Source organism: Lipophrys pholis (genome assembly GCF_963383615.2).
Source record: "Lipophrys pholis genome assembly, chromosome: 12".
NCBI lineage: Eukaryota > Metazoa > Chordata > Actinopteri > Blenniiformes > Blenniidae > Lipophrys > Lipophrys pholis.
In genome coordinates, this window is record NC_137641.1 from 21,314,465 (window position 1) to 21,334,563 (window position 20,099).

Here is a 20,099-nt window from a genome sequence, read left to right on the forward strand (position 1 = left end):
TTCTAACCTGATCTCTCGCGCTCTGTGCGCCTCGGTGTCAAGTTCCGTCTCATGGCTACACACATCTCAAATGGAGGGAGTCCCACTTCACTTGCTATTTACTAGAGCATTTCTGTCAATACGCGAGAGAAGCGTTTGGGGAGTGTTAACCTAATTTTGCAGGCCAAATGTGTGACATGTTTCATGTAAGTCACCCACACCTTGGAGCATCTGGTCATTCATTTCTCGTCAAGGTGAGCCCAGGGCAACACCGCAACGCACTCCACAAAAGAAAGGAGGACCCGGCACTGGCTGAGATGTGGCACCTGAGAAACCCTTTCCATCTCCCTCCAATGATTTACAAGCTACGCCTGCCTTTCATCTCCCACAAAACTGAATTCCACAAGTAACCCAGTCATGTTATGTTCATGTGCCAGAGGAGAGCAGCTCCAACTAGAACTGCACACTTACATTTCCAAGAAGCTTTCTGATTTTAATTTAAACACACAGAATTCTGCCGAAGATGGCCGTTCAATAATAATAGAGAAGTCTTGAAATGCCAATCGCCGACTTATCGGTTGCTCAAAGTCTCAACATTTGTTTGCTCATGATCCGAAGCGTCTTGTTGATACATGTTTTCTTTCAAGCGTTGCTCAGTGCCCTGCCCATTTCTTTAGTGTCTGCATGGTACTGTGCCAAGTCCTCACTGTATGGATTCCTCACTGCCAAATCCTCACATGGGCTCATTGTACAAAGTGACAGCTACTAATGGTCCACATGTCATGAGAATATCCTCTAAATTAAAAGGATTAGTTTTTTTTATTCCTTTAAAGCTTTATGACTACTTATTTCTGTGCCTCATTTCACTACTCTTAATGGTTTTTCTACACTGGCACGTCTTTATTATTTTGAAGTTACTTATGTTCTAATTTTTTCAGCTGTTATAGGGAGTTCTGTATTTTCTCCTCTTTGCTATTGTAACTGGACGTTTACATTGCCGGAGTGATGTGGGTGATGTTTTTTAATGTTTAATTATATTTGTCCTCTTAGAAATTGCTTGAGTTCACTTGTTTCTGGTTGGAGGCTGCATGGTGGTGTAGTGGCTTGCTCTCTCACCTCACAGCGGGAAGATGCTTGGGTCAGTTCCTTTGACCTTGTGAGGCTGCTGGGGGTTTGCAAGTTCTCCCTTTGCACATCACTTTACCTGCTTCTACATTAAAAAAAAAAAAGTTAAAAGAAAGAATTTGTCTTCACCTGTTGAAGAAGTAGTTCATATAAAGGCTCCACTGTCCCAAACAGGAACAAGTGAGTGAAGAGAATGAATGAAAGAAATTCTGTGCTTATATAAACAAGCTCAAATGCATGAATGTAACGTGAACAGGCGTTCCAGGAGACAATAATGAAAGAATGAGTCATTTGAGAACACAGTTGTCAGGACTGTTTGGCCTTTTGAGGTTATTTAAAGTTTGCCTGCAGCGTTTCAATGAAGAAAAAGCAGAGGAAATCCAAGTAAAGTATTGAGAACCGACTGCTTTTGGCTACGTCTGGTGTCACTCTGACTTACACTCACAAAAGTGACTTTTAAAAATGACAACTAATGATGGTCAGGAGCTACATATAATTGAAAAATGTTCCAAAAGCTTTTTAATGAACTTCTCACATATCCATCATCTATTGACTATCATTTAAACATATTATTATTATCATTATTATTATTATTATTATTATTATTATTATTATTATTATTATTATTATTATTATTATTATTATTATTAATATTATTGTTAATAATAATAATAATAACAACAAGAAAAATAGGATTGGGAAGAAAACCGAAATAAATTATTTAATATAACAATTTACAACATGTATTCAAACATTAATTTAAACATTTATTTCGCCAAAAGTATAGCTTTTTTACTGTTAATCATACAAATTGAGTTATGTGAAGGTCTCAAGATGGACACAGAGGATCTCTACACTCAGCTCTAATATTGTTGTTTTTTAAAATAATTGATAAATTATGTATGTTGCTCTGTTATTTTATGTTGCCGTGTTGTGACTAACACTCTCGCCTCACACACATTTGGGGGCATTTCAGTGTGCAGTTTGCATGTTCTCTCTGTGTGCACCATTATTTTTTCCCAGATATAGCAGCAACATGCATTTGAGTTTTAGTGGGGTCTCTAAATCCCCCTTACTTATGAATGTAAGAGTGTATGACTGCTTGTCTTTCCGTGCACAGGGTGTATCCTGCCTTCACTCTTCACCAGCTGGGATCACTTCAGGTATAGAAGACGGATGGACAATTATCGTCCTCACTAGTATCTTTTGAGACACACACACAACATTTGATTAAGCACATAAGTACATTAGAAAGCTTCCCAGGAGATTTGTTCCAGAAATGTTTGATTGATGCCCTCATCCCACGGCACTCTGCATCATCGTGACATATTGTGCACTTTATCGATGACTGGAAAACTGGAGCAGATCTTACCCAGGAGATATTCTGACACGTCAGCACGTGTGACATCTCAGTAGCAGGCAGCCTCCTCAGAGACAGGACACACAGAGGCCGTATTGTTTATTGATATGTGCAGCCGTGTCACCGAGGAGTCCTCTGTGACCCTCCTCTGTCTCACACAGATGGAGTTGTGAAGATAATGGTCACCCAAAAATAGACCCATCTTAGAGAGCGCCTTTATGTGCGAGCGCTGCACTGTCTGAGGGTGTCATAAGTCTCCCGAGCTGAATGCTTGAGTGACTATAATAAATATTAATTTGCGAGGAGGAGAAACATGAGTAAGCTGAACGAATCACCACCACATGGGGTGTGAGGAAGAGACGCGTCACTCACACAGAAAAGCCTTCTTTCATTATTTGTGCCGCTGATGGGACGAGTACCTCAATTTTTGATGTCAAGCCTCCACAGAGTGTTGACAGACCCCCGGATAGAAATAGTGCCGATTCCCCACAGAGTTTATACGAACGTGTAACAAAACTCACACAAACAATCCAGATCGCTGCATCTGGTTCAGTTTAACACCAAACGGTAAAAAAAAAACATCTGAAACAAACCCAACACGTGGCCAACACTTCACTTTCCACACATTTCTTCAGGTGTTGCCTTTTAAAAAGTGTTGCGCGAGTAATGGCTTCTTTTGATTCAGTCACTGTGTTTAATAATATAATTGTTTCAGCAGTTTGAGCTACAGTGACCCGTCAGTTGGATCAACATTTTCTTTCTACAACCACTTATCTTAGATATCTCTTTCTGTAGGTCAGATTTGGGGAAGCTATTACCCAGTCGTCATTTTAGCCTCAGAATTCGGACCTCATCAAACATTCTTCAATTTCCATAACATCAATGTTGAGGATAAAATGTTCACTTGTGGCGTGATATATCTTTCCAACTAACAATTGTCATGATTAGGAGAGAACGAAATTCACCCACTTCATATGTTCATGGCCGTCCTGTCAGGACTGATCATTACATCACAACTTCATGTCTTTCACAATGAAATCCACCACCAAAATGCACAACGCAAACCTGATAAGTTGATGCTTAATTTAAAGATGTATGTATTGTTTATTTTGACAAAATATAAGCAAGGACACCATACTGATTTAAATCCCACTTGCTTCTGTTGTAGTATGTTGATCACATGGTTGATTTATAACATTTTTCCCTTTTATGAAAGCTGAACTGGAACAAGATTACATATTTATGTTTGTTTATTTAAAATCCAGTAAGAGGTGAATAGAAAAATGATCATCTACCTAAAAATGTGCTGTCAATAGTGGATTGATACTCTAGGATCATGGGTGAAGGTGCCTTTTAAAAAAAACAACTGTACAAACTGTGTTATTATCATGAATGCAATATATTTCAGATCAATGTATTTCACTTTGTTACTCCATAACTATACATTTTGCTCTACTTACAATAAGTATTTTTACAATTTTTCTCGCACTTGAAAACGACTTCTGAGAGTCTGAATGATGAGATCATCATGTGAAAGTGAAATACTTGCTGATTTATTGGAAAAGTAAAAAAAGGAATTTTAGTGTATGTGAACTAAATGATGCAATTAAAATTTGGATTCATTTGGTAATGCTACAGCTAAAAAAACTAACCAAAAAAAGACATCTGAAAATACGAGAAAAATGTGACGCCGTTACATCACACTTGTGTTGCTGATGGTCCGCCATGTTTTTTCAAGACATGCCGAGTCGACAGGCTGACGACCTTATAAAGGGCTTTCCGACTCCCACGGCCTCACAGTACCCAGATCAGGTTTGGTGACCATGACTTTACTGAGTCGGTTGACCTGAACTCTACAGAGAACCTCTGGATTATAGTTGAAAGGCAGATGACCCCCATTAGACACGAGCAGCTGGAGGCCACTTTTAAAGCAACACGGGGCTCCTGCAACACCTCGGCAGTGCTTGCAGGCTCATCGCCGCCATGCCACACTGCAGGATGCTGCAATTCATGCAAAAGGAGGCATAGCCGAGCGCAGTGTGCCTACACATACCTTATAAATGAACAACAAATAGGTTTGAAATATGTCACAGTGAAACAATTATAACGTGGACGAAACAAAACGTAATATTGTGTTATGGACGGGTAAATGCAGGAAAAGTTGAAAAACATGTCAGCAAGGTAAAAAACTTTCCCTGCATTACCTTAAAAAAGAGTCCATAGCACAATATTACTTTTTGTTTTGTCCATAACATGTATTTAGAACGACGAAATGAACATAATTCAACTAAAATGTAATGGTGACCCTTGATGACCCATCCTACTTCATTTAAACTTCACCCTACAGGGCACTCATTGAAATAGCTTTGCATCAAGTGTTTTCACACGTGGGTATTTTTAAAAGTCAAAACATTTTGAAGTCATCTTCAAATTTATCATAAAGAATAAATGCAGAAGTTACCATATATGATTACTTAGTGAGCTCCAGCATGATGATGAGGGTGGAGAAGAGTGGATTTCACTTCTCCTCTGTGAAAATAAGGCATCATAATTTTAACCACTCTAATGTATAAAAAAATATTTGCCCGCTTTAACTGAATCAGAAGAACAGAAAAAAAAAAAAACTTCCACAAATACAGTTTTGTTTTATTTTGTTGCATTGTTTTGTGTATTTGGTGTTGCATAAGTGCCGTTCTCCATGCTGGAGTTCCAATCACTTGTTTATTTTTGTAATATTACCAGTGCGCCTGCTGTAATGTTGATCGGGACTGCGGCTTCTCATTCTTTATTTTGTATTGTGTGCAATAGTGCCAGTTGTCAGCCACAGTGAGCTCAGCTGTTGGCGGCCACCGGGCTGCGGATCACCGTTGGCACAGGGACGCAGAGACAGAGAGCAGGTAGTCAGAGGAGATACTGGAGGATTCACATAGCTTTCAACTGATCCATTAGGACATGCTACAATTCCGATATGGCCTCCTGCCAGATGCCCATCCATTGTGGCACTCGGCGCAGTATTTCCATCTGTTTCAGTCACTGCTCAAACATTTTATGAGTATTTGTTGGCACCGTCGGCACATAGATTGTATGCGTGCAAAAATATGCATGAGTGTATGAGGCTGTGTGTGTGTGTGTGTGTGTGTGTGTGTGTGTGTGTGTGTGTGTGTGTGTGTGTGTGTGTGTGTGTGTGTGTGTGTGTGTGTGTGTGTGTGTGTGTGTGTGTGTGTGTGTGTGTGTGTGTGTGTGTGTGTCGGACTGTGTGAGTGAGAGGGACCGTGTGAGTGAGTGAGTGCAAGCGTGTGCAAATGAGATCACTTGGTACTATCAAAGTGCAAGCAGGACTATGACACTGTTATAAATAGAAGAGAGGAAGTAAGGAAGGTTAAATCTCTGAGACACAGATACTAAATGAGGAGAGGGGAGCCATTTAAAAGCCTGCATGTCCTTCTTGACTTATGCACATTCGAACTGTGTGTTTTTGTAACATTCTGCAGCCGTGCATTGGACAAGGGTTCGCCACAGTAGGCCAGCGCTCTGTTCACTTTATAAACTGTCAGCATTTTTAGGATCAGTGCAACATAAAGGTCCCGCATATAATTGGTGCACATGCATGATGGTGTGTGAACGGCTTAATATTGGTCATGGGTAAATTATCACTCCATGAGCAAATGAGAATCCGGTAAGCTCTTTCCCATGGACCAGAGACTTTATTGGGTCATGATTGAAACAATGAACTCCAGGTCCTTTGAGAGCTGTGAAGGTAACCAGTGTGCAAGAATTAGAATCAGCAATGCTTGCAGACTTTTAATTTCCAACTACTAGTTATATTTTTTCTTGAGAGCCAATGCTGGATAGCTAACTCTCTGAGATGCACTCTTAGCAGGAGTGTGTGTGTGTGTGTGTGTGTGTGTGTTTTCATCTGTTTGCATTAAAAATGATGAAGCGAAGAACGGAATTTCAGCCGGAATATATTTGTGTAATATATCAAATAATGTGTATGCACAACGATATTAGAGGCTCTGTCTGTTTAGACCAATAGAGGCTTTAATATCAGTGCTCTATCATCCTTCATTGCCTGATTGCCACAGCCTGAAATCCTGACCACTGATATTTACCTGGCATGACTTTGACCCTCTAATTTTCGGGCAGCTGTCAGTTTCGCCCCTCTTCGAAGAGTTGGACATGTGGGACACTCGCGCTGCTCCCCCAGGTGGCACAGCCTCGGACTCTATGCTGGCTTTACGGTTTTCAGCATTCAAAGAGTGTCCGCAAGGGCCTCCTCCTACCATGTTACTAAATAAACAAGGCTGGGTAAGTGCTGATCACAACCACCGAGAGAAGATGAAAAGCTCCCCGGGGAAGGGACACCATTACGTTGCTTGTTGTCCATTTGTTTAATGTGTCCGTGTCGGTTTACAGATTTGAACTGAGTTATTTTGTTTATCACCTCAGGCCTTCATGCCTGCTCGCCCAGCGGCTCTGCTAAAAGTGTTGGTGCACGAGGCCGGGTCTTGACTTTCTCAAGACCCACGGACCCTGCCACAAAGTAACAAGGTCACACTAATTGGAGAAGGAAGTGTTGAGGATGTCTTTGAGAAGGGGCGGCGGAGTTAGAGAATGATAGCAGAGAGGGTCAGATCCTGTTTCTGCTCTCGTTCCCCGTTCTAATCCAGCCTGGTATGTGTTGAGATCAGAGCAGGTTCCTTTCACTGCAACCATCCGGTGGCCGTGCACTGGGACCTGCTAACTCTGTATTTCCTCTACTGCTGCACATTCAGCGGCGAAAGATCTAGATGACGGTCTGGCACAGGCTTGCTGTGGAAACCGAGTTCGGTTGGTTTATTAAACCCAAACACAACACAAACAACAACAAAAAAAAAAAAACAACAAAGCGATTCGAGACAAACACACAGTCTCACAGTCCATTCCAGGTACTAACCCCCTAAGAAACATGGCACTGGACAGCTGTGTGTTCCCCTTGATGTATTTATGTCCGCCGCTTACATAAATACACTGAAGTCACACATACACATTCACACTGATACACACGGGCCTGTGTGCAAGTGTGCACGCTCACAGTGACATACAGTCCAATGCAGACGCACACGCAGAGGCACACACACCCATATCATGCACCCTGTCAGTAATACCTCAAGGATATTATGTCTCTCTCCGCAGACTGGACAGTTGATCACAGCAGCATGACCACATGGTCACTTTGATGTCGATCACTCTGAGCAGTCACCTTCATATTTGCTTGAATTTTAAGTATAAGATAGGAATGTTGTGATTAGTCTTGGTTCTTGATCACAGAACATTTGCTTCCTTTCATTAATAATTATTCAGTGAATTTGCCGATTCACAGCAGTCACATATTATAGAGTAGTAATATATTATATGACTGTGTTTACTATAGGAGTACTTTTCATTCACCTGTCTGACCTATGTTGACCCTGAGAAGAGCTGCATGTATTATTAGAATTTTAATTCTTTTTTTTTTCACACTTACTCCTCCAAACTTTCCATTTTTTCACATATATGTACAAAATAACACGTGTATTGCACGTCATATTTAAAACCAACCATAATCGCTGTGAGAGCTGTGCAGTGGTTATCGCTCTCGCCTCACAGCAGCAATATCCTCCTCTCAAATCAATGTGGATTTTGCATGTTCTCCCTGTGCATGCATGGGTATTCTCCAGGTATCACGATTTACTTCCAGAGTCCAACAACTTCCATCTCAGGTTAATCGGTCTGTAAGTATGCGTTTTCTTGTGAGATTGCCTGTTTCTGTGTTTGTTTGCCCTTTGACGGTCTGGTGAGCTAAACAGTGCCTTCAACCATAATCAGGTAAGATTCTCCCGACAACCAACAGTTGCTGGGCATTTGATGGATGGATGAATGGTTGAATGGAAGGATAACTGGATGAATAATGTCAGTCATTCTGGTGATGTATCTCTGGTCACTGTTATTTGCTTCGAAGAGGACTATTACACTTTTATAGGATGATGATTTGGCTTGATCTTGTGAGAGATAGTGTTTGTCTTTCGACGGGGGTTGGAGTCAGGGTTACTTTTATCACTTTGGATGAACAGTCTTGACAACGTCCTACTGAATTTTGGAACTTTTATGCTCCTGCATATGGTGGATACGTATTTCGCTCATAAGCGGTGTAAACTTGCAAAGTTTAGAACCTTTTACAATTTTTCACAAACCTCAACACAAACTATTTAAAAAAAAAAAAAGATGATGCTGTACTTATAGAGGAAAATGAGAACTGAATGATACCCGAGTGTCCGATCATGGCCACAAAACACCCCCGACTGTATTACAGACTGACTACACACAGATGAACACTTCCATGCAACAACCCTCTCACTGTGAAGGTTACAAGTTCAGACTTTAACTGAGGCCACCCATGTTAAGACGTCTAAACTACCTGGTGCTGCCAGTCACTTTACATCCATTCAGAGTACATATAGATGAAAAGAGAGGTGAACTTTTCCAGCCCCGAGAAAAACGACTCGTGATTCTTCTAAACAGGATGTGGCATTTCCCTGTTTCCCCACGCCGCCACGATTGGATTACATTACCAGTTTAACACTTTACAGACTCCTCTGTGGGGAGTGTGAGCACGTATTGTTACCCGGTCAAACCGCTAAACAAACACAGCTCAGTTCCTCTTGTAATGAAGAGAAAGGTGAGTCAAATGTGGCAGCAACCTTGAACTTTGTTACACGAATAGTCCATAACAAGAGGCTTATAGTAACAAACGGAATGGAGCTTACAAAGAGACAATTGGATGTAAAACCACGATAATCTAATCAGATCACTTGGAATTAGACGTTATGGCAAAGCAGACATGCAGTGTTAATTTAAACCCAGGGGCAGATAAATGAGTGATAGCTTCTGACTGTATAGTCCAATCCTTGAATCTGAGATTAAAGCAGCTGTATTGTATTATCAGATACCAGGCATTAGGATAACCTTGATGGATGTGTTGTCTAATTAAAATGAGCTAAACCCAGCCACGCTTGGATGGGAGAAAACTAGATTATTTAATGAACTTCAAATCAATCAGGATGCATTTTAAATGGAGTGGTGGATCGGTGTAGGTGTGTCTGAGTTTACAGGGATTATCAGTAACACTGCGGAGTGTGAAGTGCTGATAGAAAAATACAGGATGCTGGAATGATCACGCATGTTATCGCCATTATCAGAAAATCGAGGTCGGGTTTGTTATTATCACCGGTTCAGCGTCAAGGCCAAGAATTATTTGTGCCATATAAGCAGTGAATCATTCAGGGCCCAGGGAAAACTTTTCAAACTCTTTTCATTAGTTGCTTTGGAGTCTACCTGATAGCTGAAGTAGCTGCAGACATATGCCCGGGTTCATAGGTCAAGGTTTAGGTGTCAGATGTTAAAATGCTTTGGGCATACTTTTGTCTAGCCTCAAAGAGAAAAAAAACAAAAAACAATACTGGTGTGCATTAAAATAACTAAATAAAATTCCAATATTTAAAGTATCGATGTAAAAAAAATTGGGATGTTGTGTGTGCACATTAAAGATCATCGTTTTATATATAGACATACGAACTTAATCATGAACGTAACAAGATAATATGGCCTCATATCGCACATTTCTCCCATACCAAGACACTCTATCAGTTAAGGCCAGCGTCTCAAAGCGCTACAGCTGTCTTTTTGACCTGTGACAGGTGATCTCACTGCAGGTTAGGATGCTGACTCGGTTCATGTTACTAACAATTGGCATGTGCGAGTTTGTGCGAAAGAATCGCCAGCAACTCCGCTGACGCGCCGAAACAGCTGAGAACACTACGGATGAATGACACTCTCATGAATGGATATGGCATGAATGGATGTAAACATATGGCTGAACAGAGAGCCACACTGGTGCTAGATAAGTCGAGCATATCGGTGCAAACATGCTTTTCGATGAATAATTATGTTCTACCACAATTTCCTCAGATTGTTTAGGGTTAAAAAGAATCATTTGAAAATGCTGCAAAATCCTTCAAAGTTTTCTTTTTTTTTTTTTTTGCTGTTACATTACAGGTCACTCAAAAGGTCAATTATCCTACTCTTTGTCAGGATCAACACACTCATGCATTCCTTTATAATAGTTTTTCTGCTCTTCAAAACAAAATACTGTTTTCACCAAGGGCACAAAGGTGCAAAGGGCAAAGCTTTGGAAAGAGACAACTATCACATTTCCAATACATTTCTTCAGAGAACAGAAGAACTTTGGTACCTGCTGCATGTGTAAAACAGAGAGGTGTCAAAACTGAAACACGATCAGCATATCTGACAAAGAGGAGAGTTCTGCGAGGGATCAGTTCAGAGAGAGAACGAGCCGGGTCCCCACAGCAGATGGGAGCTTTATCGTTATGGCCGCGGGGGCAGAGAGCCAGAGAAGAGAGACGGGAGACCACAAAAAAGGTTGGAGACACGGCTGGACTGTGACACATGTCCCACTGTGGAGGGGGATTTCTACTCACCTTGCCTTTGGTGTGTCATCGTGTTACCAGTCCTGTCACGAGCCTCCACCCTGTCCGCCTGCACGGCATTGTTCTGCACTGCATGTGGACAAGGGAATAAAAGAGAATAGATAATGAAAAAGAGAGTAGGCCAGGCAGTGGGAGTGAGACACGTTTGAGCCCATTGTCTGTGCTGTAAATTTTTTTTTAACCCTGCCAAAGTGAGGGATAAAGCTGATCAAAGGGGGCGTATATGATTGCTCTGGTGGCTTTGGAGGAGTGAATGAAGACATCGAGAGGACTGAGGTGGCACGTAGGAGGACAGGATGATGCTGCGGTAGCCTATAAACAGCAATACTATACCTCGTCGTGTAGCCCTTGAAAAGGCACACCTGAAGACGGCTCACTGAATGACACACCTGCAGCCTTCTCTTTTATTTTCAAATGATCATTTAATAACTGTCACCATCTGTTTCATTCAGAGAAGCTGCACCCAAAATCTCTCATTTGTAAAGTGCGACATAAAGACATTTTGTGTCTTTTCATGCTAAGTTTTGATTTGCTTTCACACAAATCAGGCAAAACAAGACAGAAGAAGAGCGAGTCCGTGTGATGATCAGAGGAGAAGAGAGAGCCTCAGTCATAACACGCCCCAGATGTGCTTAAGCTCAAAATAAGCAATCGCTCGAGCCAGTTTTACAGCGCCGAATCCTATTTACACTGATGTAAAGACAAGCTCTCGCTTGCACTGTTGAAAATACTCATCCTCCGAATTAAACAGATCAAACAAGGGGAGAGAAACATAACACAGCTGATCAGATACACAGCAGAAAAATTAAAACCATAATACAGCAGATTTTCAAAGGGCTGCATATGCTTCGACTTTGAGTGGTGAGTTTTTAATATAAATAAAGTCTGTAATAATGTAACACAATAAGGCCACTTGGAGCTGAGAAGTCCCAAAGACCTCCACACAAAATACCTTTGTAATGGAGCTGTGTTTTCTAAAAAGGACACACACACACACTCACATGCACGCAGGTATCGGCATGCATGTGATAAAGTGGACCTTGAGGTTCTTTACAGGGAAACTGGGGGAGAGATCTGTCTACCAGCACGCTGGAGGTGCTGCAAGATCAAGAACAGTCTACCCCCAGGTGGTAAAGCTAAGCTTTTAGGGGTGAGAGGTCGCAGACATCGGAGTGGTCACACACGTGTCAGAACAGTATTTACAACTGGAGAGGCCCACTTCAGACCACCTACAAATGCTGCTCCAACACGGTACAGTACATCTGCCGCGTGCTCTGCGCCTCAGGATCCACTAGGTGGTAGGAAAGTTCCATGCTGAGCATCTCTCCCTGGCGACGTCCTGGAACTGCTGGTTCCTACCATCACTGTGGCATGACTGATGTCTGATCCTTCACTTTATAGTCAGAAAAGAGGATTATGCAGACAGTGATTTACCCATGGATATGAAACCACACAGGCGCAGCTTCAAATGCATAAGTGTCTATGCATGTGTGGATGCATAACTGTGGCCTTAACTTGAAACAGTCTCCATAACCTCTGGGCTCCTGTTCAAGGTTGCAAAGAAGTTTAGGTCAGAGCTGGAGTATGGCTAACAGTATCGGAATGCATACTGGTTGTCTCGAGCAATGAGGCACACTTGCTAAATTTATTATGCAAATAATTAAAATAGAACTAAACGGTATATGCAGCATGAGGGCGTCATCTCTCATTACAGCGCCTTGAATATCTTTTGATCCTCGATCTGTATCCAGTGATCAGACACAATTACGCTCCACCAAGTCCTGCAATTCCTAGTTTGGTGAAAAGACATGCTGTGAATTAGACACAAGCTGCAGCCGCAGGCAGACTGGATTACATACAATTTATTTATACTCCAACAATGACGGGGTGGGTTTTTCCAGACACATTTTCTGCTTATGTCTTGTTGCTAAATCATAGAGGAAAAATATGCAATATGTAAAATCTGCTGTAAAAGTACGTTTGTCTTGCACAAAAACTAATGTTGCAAGATGAAGAAAAACTCTTTATATCCCCCACATATACAAATTGATCACATTAAACAGTCAAAGTGAAGGCCATATTCATTGTATTGTATTTTCAAATAAAGCTGAACGGTCGACAGTTGTTATTTGTCACAGGATGACGAGAACACAACTTAAAACATTTGAAAACGAAGTGATGTCAGAGTGAAATTTATACAGCCATGATACAATATTAAATTTATTGAAATGTTTCTGTACAAGTAGATTTACGGAACTAACTCTTTCTGTAAGTCATTAATGTATTCATATATATAGTCACAATCCCAGTAACTATTTTGTTCTCCTTTTTTTTTTACAAATTATTCTGTGAAAATAAATTCTTTTAACGAAATAGTCACATAAACAAAACAAAAACAAAAAACAGAAATGCCCCCGAAAAACCAACTGCATGGTTTGATTAAAAACATAAAAACAGAAGGTTGTTTCGATATTTATTCTTTCTCTCACAAGGACAAAAGCTCAAAACATTTCCCTCTGGTGGCAACAATATGCAACTGCGATTTTCTGTGAAATAAAACAATCTTAAAATAGGAAAATGAGCAGATAAGTCAATATCTTCCTGAAATCTACCGACATTGGAAAATAATAATAAAAAGAAAACCCTCCCTGCTCCTCATCCATTCTTGTTCTGCCACATCCACCACTGTATTGTGTAAAGTTTGTACAGTCTTAATTGTTGGCTGTAAATTGTCAGCATTTGTGTGTTTGCCCTGAAATGGACTCGAGTTGGGCAAAGTGGCACAAGGAAGGAGAGCTATAGGAGGCCCTGAGGGGAAACACTTCAATGGTATATTTATATGGGGCAAGAGCAGAATGATTGACCACAGCTTTCAGTGCATATGTAACCAGTTCAAGTTGAGCTCTGCATTGTGTCAATAATGTGACAAACAGGCTGGACTCAGGCGTCTCTTTGGAGACCGTCTCCCTTTGTTTCCGGCCCAAACAAACTACATGTATATCCTCCTGTCAGTCCTGGAACCTCTACATCAATATAAAACACACCATGGATCCTTTTTTGCGTCAGTAAAATACAGTTAATAAGAAAATGAATGGAGCAGAGATGTACAGCTCGCCTCTTGAAGCTATTTTCCAGGAAAAGCAGAGAGATAAAAACCCGTGTAATGCCAGAGTGGGACATGAACCTTTATAGTATTATGACTGGATGCGACACTGGATGTGGATCGTCACGATAATGAAATCATTTTTCGTCACATTGTGCTAAAGACTTCAGCTTAGCGTGAGAAGAGTCATGTGTGGCGTGACGGCGTGAGTTCAGAGCTGAGTGCGTGAATTCCTCGAGAGTTGGCAACTCTATATTTGTGACAGCGTGTCCTCATTTCACCTCCTGTCCGGGTATCTGGGTTTGTTTTGTTTTGTTTTTCTCTCTGTACGTTAGAAAAATGAAACCACAGATCGAAGATATATGTAATGAAGTTATGGAGTATTTGTACTGAAGGCTGTAGCAGGCGAGGGACATGGGAGGGTCACTGTGTGACCACCACCAATCAAACCCTGCAGACAGGTGGGATCGCCGGGTGGGTGTCCTTGGCACAAACAAATGTGCACGAAACAATACAACCGCAGGAAGAGCAAGAGGACGTGCGGCATATCCATCAGAGAGAGGAAGCATGAAGGTGTGCCAGAATACTCAGAGTATGAGGGAGGAATGGATGACCTGCAAACGTGTGAGCGGAAAGAATCTTTTGTGTCTCGGCGTCTAGATTGATTACTTGAGTAGCATTTGATGTGCCGTCATCGACCTCACAGTCTCTCTTCACATATCACCTCCGATTGATGAGTGTTGAGCCCTTTAGACGACGCCACAAATATTTCAGCGTTAGTTCTAGCTACTCATTTATTAGCGCGATGTTGCTTTCAATCGAAGCGAAATAGTCTTTTAATAGTGGTCAATTGGTATGCGATTGAAGGGAAGTAAAGGGACACGATGGAATTAAAAGTTTCCATACTAACTATTGTTTTGTGTCATGATAGCAAATGTTCTCATGTGTACACAGAATTTGTCATCGTGCTCTAATTGTATATACAGTTTTTGAGTCATGACCACATCAAGAATTAGCTTGCCATGCAGCGACATTTCACATTTTATAGGTCCCATACTACTTTCATAAGCACTATTATAAAGGCAATTGAGTGAATATCCAATAGTTGTGTGTTTTCTTTTTGATGTCTCAGTGACTTTTCACTGTGTCACTGACTTCAGCTTCATTGATAATCTCTCATTTTTGTGAGCTGCTGAGCCCCTCGCTATCACCAAATCTGCAGTAATCCATATAGAAAGGTTTGCAGAAGCCCTTAATATAAATGAGTAGTTGATCCCCTCTGCCATTAGATAATACTGATGCAGAAATGCCTGAGTGATGTGGAAAAATAATCAATATAGAGGACGTTGAAATGAACTGTGGCATTCAGTGAAGGTGACTAGTCATTTATGCACCGCTTGTCACATGCGGGAATGAATCGAAGATGTTTGTGTGCATGAAGTTAGGCTCTTGTTGCCATGGTGTCCGGCTGTTTTCATCAATAACGAAGTGCACTTTCAACACTACAAAACTTTGGGACGTGAGAATTAGTGAACAGAATCCGCAAAGACATTTAAAAAAAAAATAAAAAAAACTTTCAAACATTGGTGAACAATTTCACTAAACTGAATCAGAAGGAATCACAAACATGGTGCTTTTTATTAAAATAGTCTTATCGTGATCCTTAATTCCTTCTCAGTTTTGTTGAGAATTAGAAAGTAAAAGAGAGGAAAAAAAAAAAACTTCAACAGGTTAATCTGGTCTCTCTCCAGGTTATAGTCCTGATTACTAAAGGATTGTATGATTGTGGAAAAACCCTGTATTTGATGGTCAAGAATTCTCAACTGTTGCACAATAATCGCATGTCCGTTGCAGGTTTTGAGTGACTGTCATGCAACATACAAACACCCGCTGATGTAAATCTTTCCTGGGGTTTGTGCAAACATTCTTTCACTACTGATGAATCACACACAAAGTGCCAATTCAGTGTAATTTGAAGCCAGAATTGACCCTAATTTGCATATTCTCTTGCATTTTTGTGTCTCTAACTTGTTGCAATTTGTTGCAGTTCAGTGAAATGTGTGTTTGCAGCCGCTGTTCACACAGTAGGACATTTTTCAAAGGGGCTGCCACATGTGAAAGCAGATCATCTTGGGGGGGGGGGGGGGGGTTCCCTCCTCCTCCTCCTCCCTGTTTGAGATCAGTATACATCAATAGATTCTCAGTGATTGCAGAGGACATTTCAGCCCCATCACGCAGTCTAATCCGCGTGCCGCCACCTGGCAAGAGGAGAAGTAACATCTGCGTAAACACCACAGACTCGAGAACTTCTCTCCTCAAGCTGTCAGAATCATTTATATACTGTGGTCCTCCTTGCTGCCTTCTACCATCACCTCCTGATAATTAAAGTAAATAAATAGTAGTAGTAAAAACTACAATGAAATACCACTTAATGTTGAGGAATATATTCATCGAATAGAGCGGGAGAGTCAAAGTCCTTTTTCTTCCGGGAAGCTGCTGGATCAATACAATACTTCATAAGAACCTTTTAAACCACAAAAGTTTACATACGATTAAATATCTTTATTACAAAACCTGAACGCGCTGTGTGGTAATTGTTACAAAAACATAAAACAATTGCCACTTAAATAAAACCATTTTTCCCCCCCCCCATTCAGTTGTGAAATACAGTGAAACCAGTCGGGTTGGGTTTGGGGCTTATTTGATGAGTTTGCATGTTTTCCCTGGGTGTTCCTGGGTTTACTCTGGTTAGTACTTCCATTTCCTCCCATTGTTCAAAAATGTGTCTATATTGTCCCGTCATTCATGTGTGTAATGTACTGGCGACATGTTCAGGATGTACCCTGTGCTCACCCGTAGTCAGCTGGGACTGAGCCAAGTTGAATAAAAGAGTATAGAAGATAGAAGGTGGGTGTAGGTCTTTTAGTCTCATGCTGATTCACTGGCAATACAGTAGCTCCATTAATTAATAAAAAGAAAAGCTTGTGTAGACACAGATTGTGTTTGTTAATTCAACAATAAGTCAGGAATCAGAAGCACAAAAGCAAAAAAAGAAGAATTAGGCAGTTGCTTATGTGATGAAAGAAAAATGTCTGAGCCGAGATTTTAACCTGCCTCCCAATTTCCATTTTTCCCATTCCTCTGCTCTGCAACCGGTGTCCCATTTCGACAAATTATGGTTTGTGCGACTAAACTGGTGAAATACGTTTATTTGCGCTACACTTTTCCTCAGAGGTTGCACAACCTCTAACTCTCAAACTGAAATAAGAGCAGAAAAATCACATAGTTACGGAAGAAAACCCCCAGGACTGTTTTGCAGCTCAGAAGCGTCGCCCCTTCATTCACAAAATGAACACGACCCAAGGAAGAAAAAAGAAAATCAATCAACAGCTATAGAATGAATCCTATAAGAATGACCGTATTTTCAATGACTAAAAAAAACACTCCTTTCCCAAATGGATTGGCTAATTTCATTCTGTTGACCTCCGTTTCTCTACCTCAGCCAGAATAATTTTAACATTTGTATCAAAGTGTAGTTTTCACAATCCTTTTGTCCTTTTCACACTTCAGGAGGAGTGACAGGAGTGGCAATTTGTTCTGACAGTAATTGGAGGGTTGAGTGTTGTGCTGGGGTCACCTCGAGCAAAAGAAATCAAACGGCACCCTCATCTACTCTTCAAGCGTGACAAACCCAACTGACATCAGTATACCTCGGTTCAGGCCATCTCAGCTTCAAAGGAAACAGCAGCCTGGCCTGCGTAAACTAATTATCTGTGATGCAACATGTTGCCTGGTGCCATTTTCATGACCATCCATTCACAATTTTAGTTGTTCACACGCTCTTCTTTCTATACATGCTCAGACTTCATATGTGTGATGGAAAAGCCAGACAAAGTGGCTCCTAAATGTGTTCTTCAAATGGCATAATTTCTGAGATTGAATCCTTTGGCTACTGGAGTATTACACGTCCACGTCCAAGGAAGCAATTTCAAAGATAGTTCCATTTTTAACTGAAGTACCCAGACCTCAGTCCCAGACATGATGCTCAGCTTTCTTTTTTTAGTCTTAGATAATCTGTTTTGGTCAACAAATCTAAATCTGCCAGGACCATTTAAAATATAGTAATTCAATGAGGTTGAGTTTTTAGCTTTACAATGGAGATGTAGAGGCTTCTGGCTTCTTCACATTGGCTGCAGATGTAAGAGGAGCTGAACTTTTCTGGGTCGGGTCAACACTGTAACTTACACTGCAATCTTCAAATGAATGTTCAAGTCGATTGGACCAAATCCCTAGGAGGAATTTGTCCAACCATGTCTTGCCTTATTCTGAAAATTCAACTCGAAACAATGGCTTTCCTGTCGATCTGACAAAATTGTGCTCGCATTGCAAATCTGCTCGGCATGGAATGCTCTACATGCCTACTACATTTCATCGTCCTTGGTCATGCCACTGTGTTTTCATGAATTGTTTAACGTACCTAGGTGGCGCTGTGTAGCTGTTTTGCGCCGCCTGAGTGAAAACAATGAAATACGTAAATTTACCCCAGGCCAAACTTTGTGAGAAAAGTTGGTGAGTTTTTAAACATGTTCAGGCCCCCCAGAAGGAAATTCATTGTAGCCCACATACTACTACTACTACTACTACTACTAATAATAATAATAATATCCCCCATGCTACCAAGGAGTGTGGGGAGGGAGGTAATTTGTCCCCGATGAGACTCAGGTGTGCTGTATTACTGTATTACCTCCCTCCCACAGACAGATCTTGTATGGTTGCAGTGACGAGTGTTAATCAGAATATTGACGTATTGATTTTTGCTTTCTTGTTTTGTTCAAATAGAATACTCGGGTGTAGCCTGCCTTAGTTAACTGGAATCACTTCTAATGCCCCACAACCCTTTGTTGGATGACGTGCTATAGAAGATGAGTGGATGTAGTTTTGACGATCAAGACGCCGGTCCACAGGGGGTAAAGAAAGATCAAGTGCAGCTACAGAGTGGACAGTGGGGCGTTCAAAATATGCTGGCCTCTGGAAGTATGAGAATCGATCATGTGAATAATGAAGGAAGGAAAACCATCAACCTAGAAGAAATGGGCTATTTCTTGAACTGATTTACTGACTCAAGTAAAAAAATATCAGGTCTTTCTTACTCATGAGGATCACTGAAAGCTCCCTTTGTTTGAGCTTCATACAGGAAACACTTGGGCTTTGTGCCCATGTTGCTTGACGTCCTCCCAGCACATCAGCTGGTGATCACAACTATGCTGCTTGACCCAGTATATGGTGGAAAAAAAACAACAAACAAATGAAAAAAAAAATAAAAAAAAATGCCCCCACACACACACACACAAATCAATGAAAAAAAATCCCCAAAACATCTGCATTCTGTGTCAACATTTACTAAAGTGAAGCTAAGTGGCTGGAAACTTGCGTATATCAATAGGTCTTGTTTCCCATTGAGGTGCAGTGACCCAGAAGTTCATAGGCTTATCCTTCTATTGCAAGACGGCATCCAGACTGAATCTTCACCGAGGAGGATCGGAGTGGAAAAGGGAAGTATTAAGGGCATGAGGAGGCGCTGCAGCTGCCTGCTCAGTTGTGCATGAGATGATAAACATTGGGAGGCTTTAATCTGAGTGCTTTTCTCCGGATTCTCCTCACCCAAGGATGAGTAGCGAACAAGTATGATCGTTTGTAAAAGGTCTGCTGCTTACCAAAAACCACAAGACTCCTCACAGCAAGTCTCGGAGCACCTGGTGTAGACAGCTTCACATCTGGCGCAGGCATACAGCTGTGCCATGGGTATTAGATAGGTGCACAGATACAGTATGAGTGTGTGCAGGAACTAATGACAGAACACATTATTTCATGTAAATATGATGTTATGTAATGCTATATACAGTATATTTCCTCTTAAGAAGTATTATTTGTCTCCAAAATATACCCCCCCCCCCCCCACACACACACGCGCGAGCCACACACTGACTTGATCGATGCGTTGTGCCAT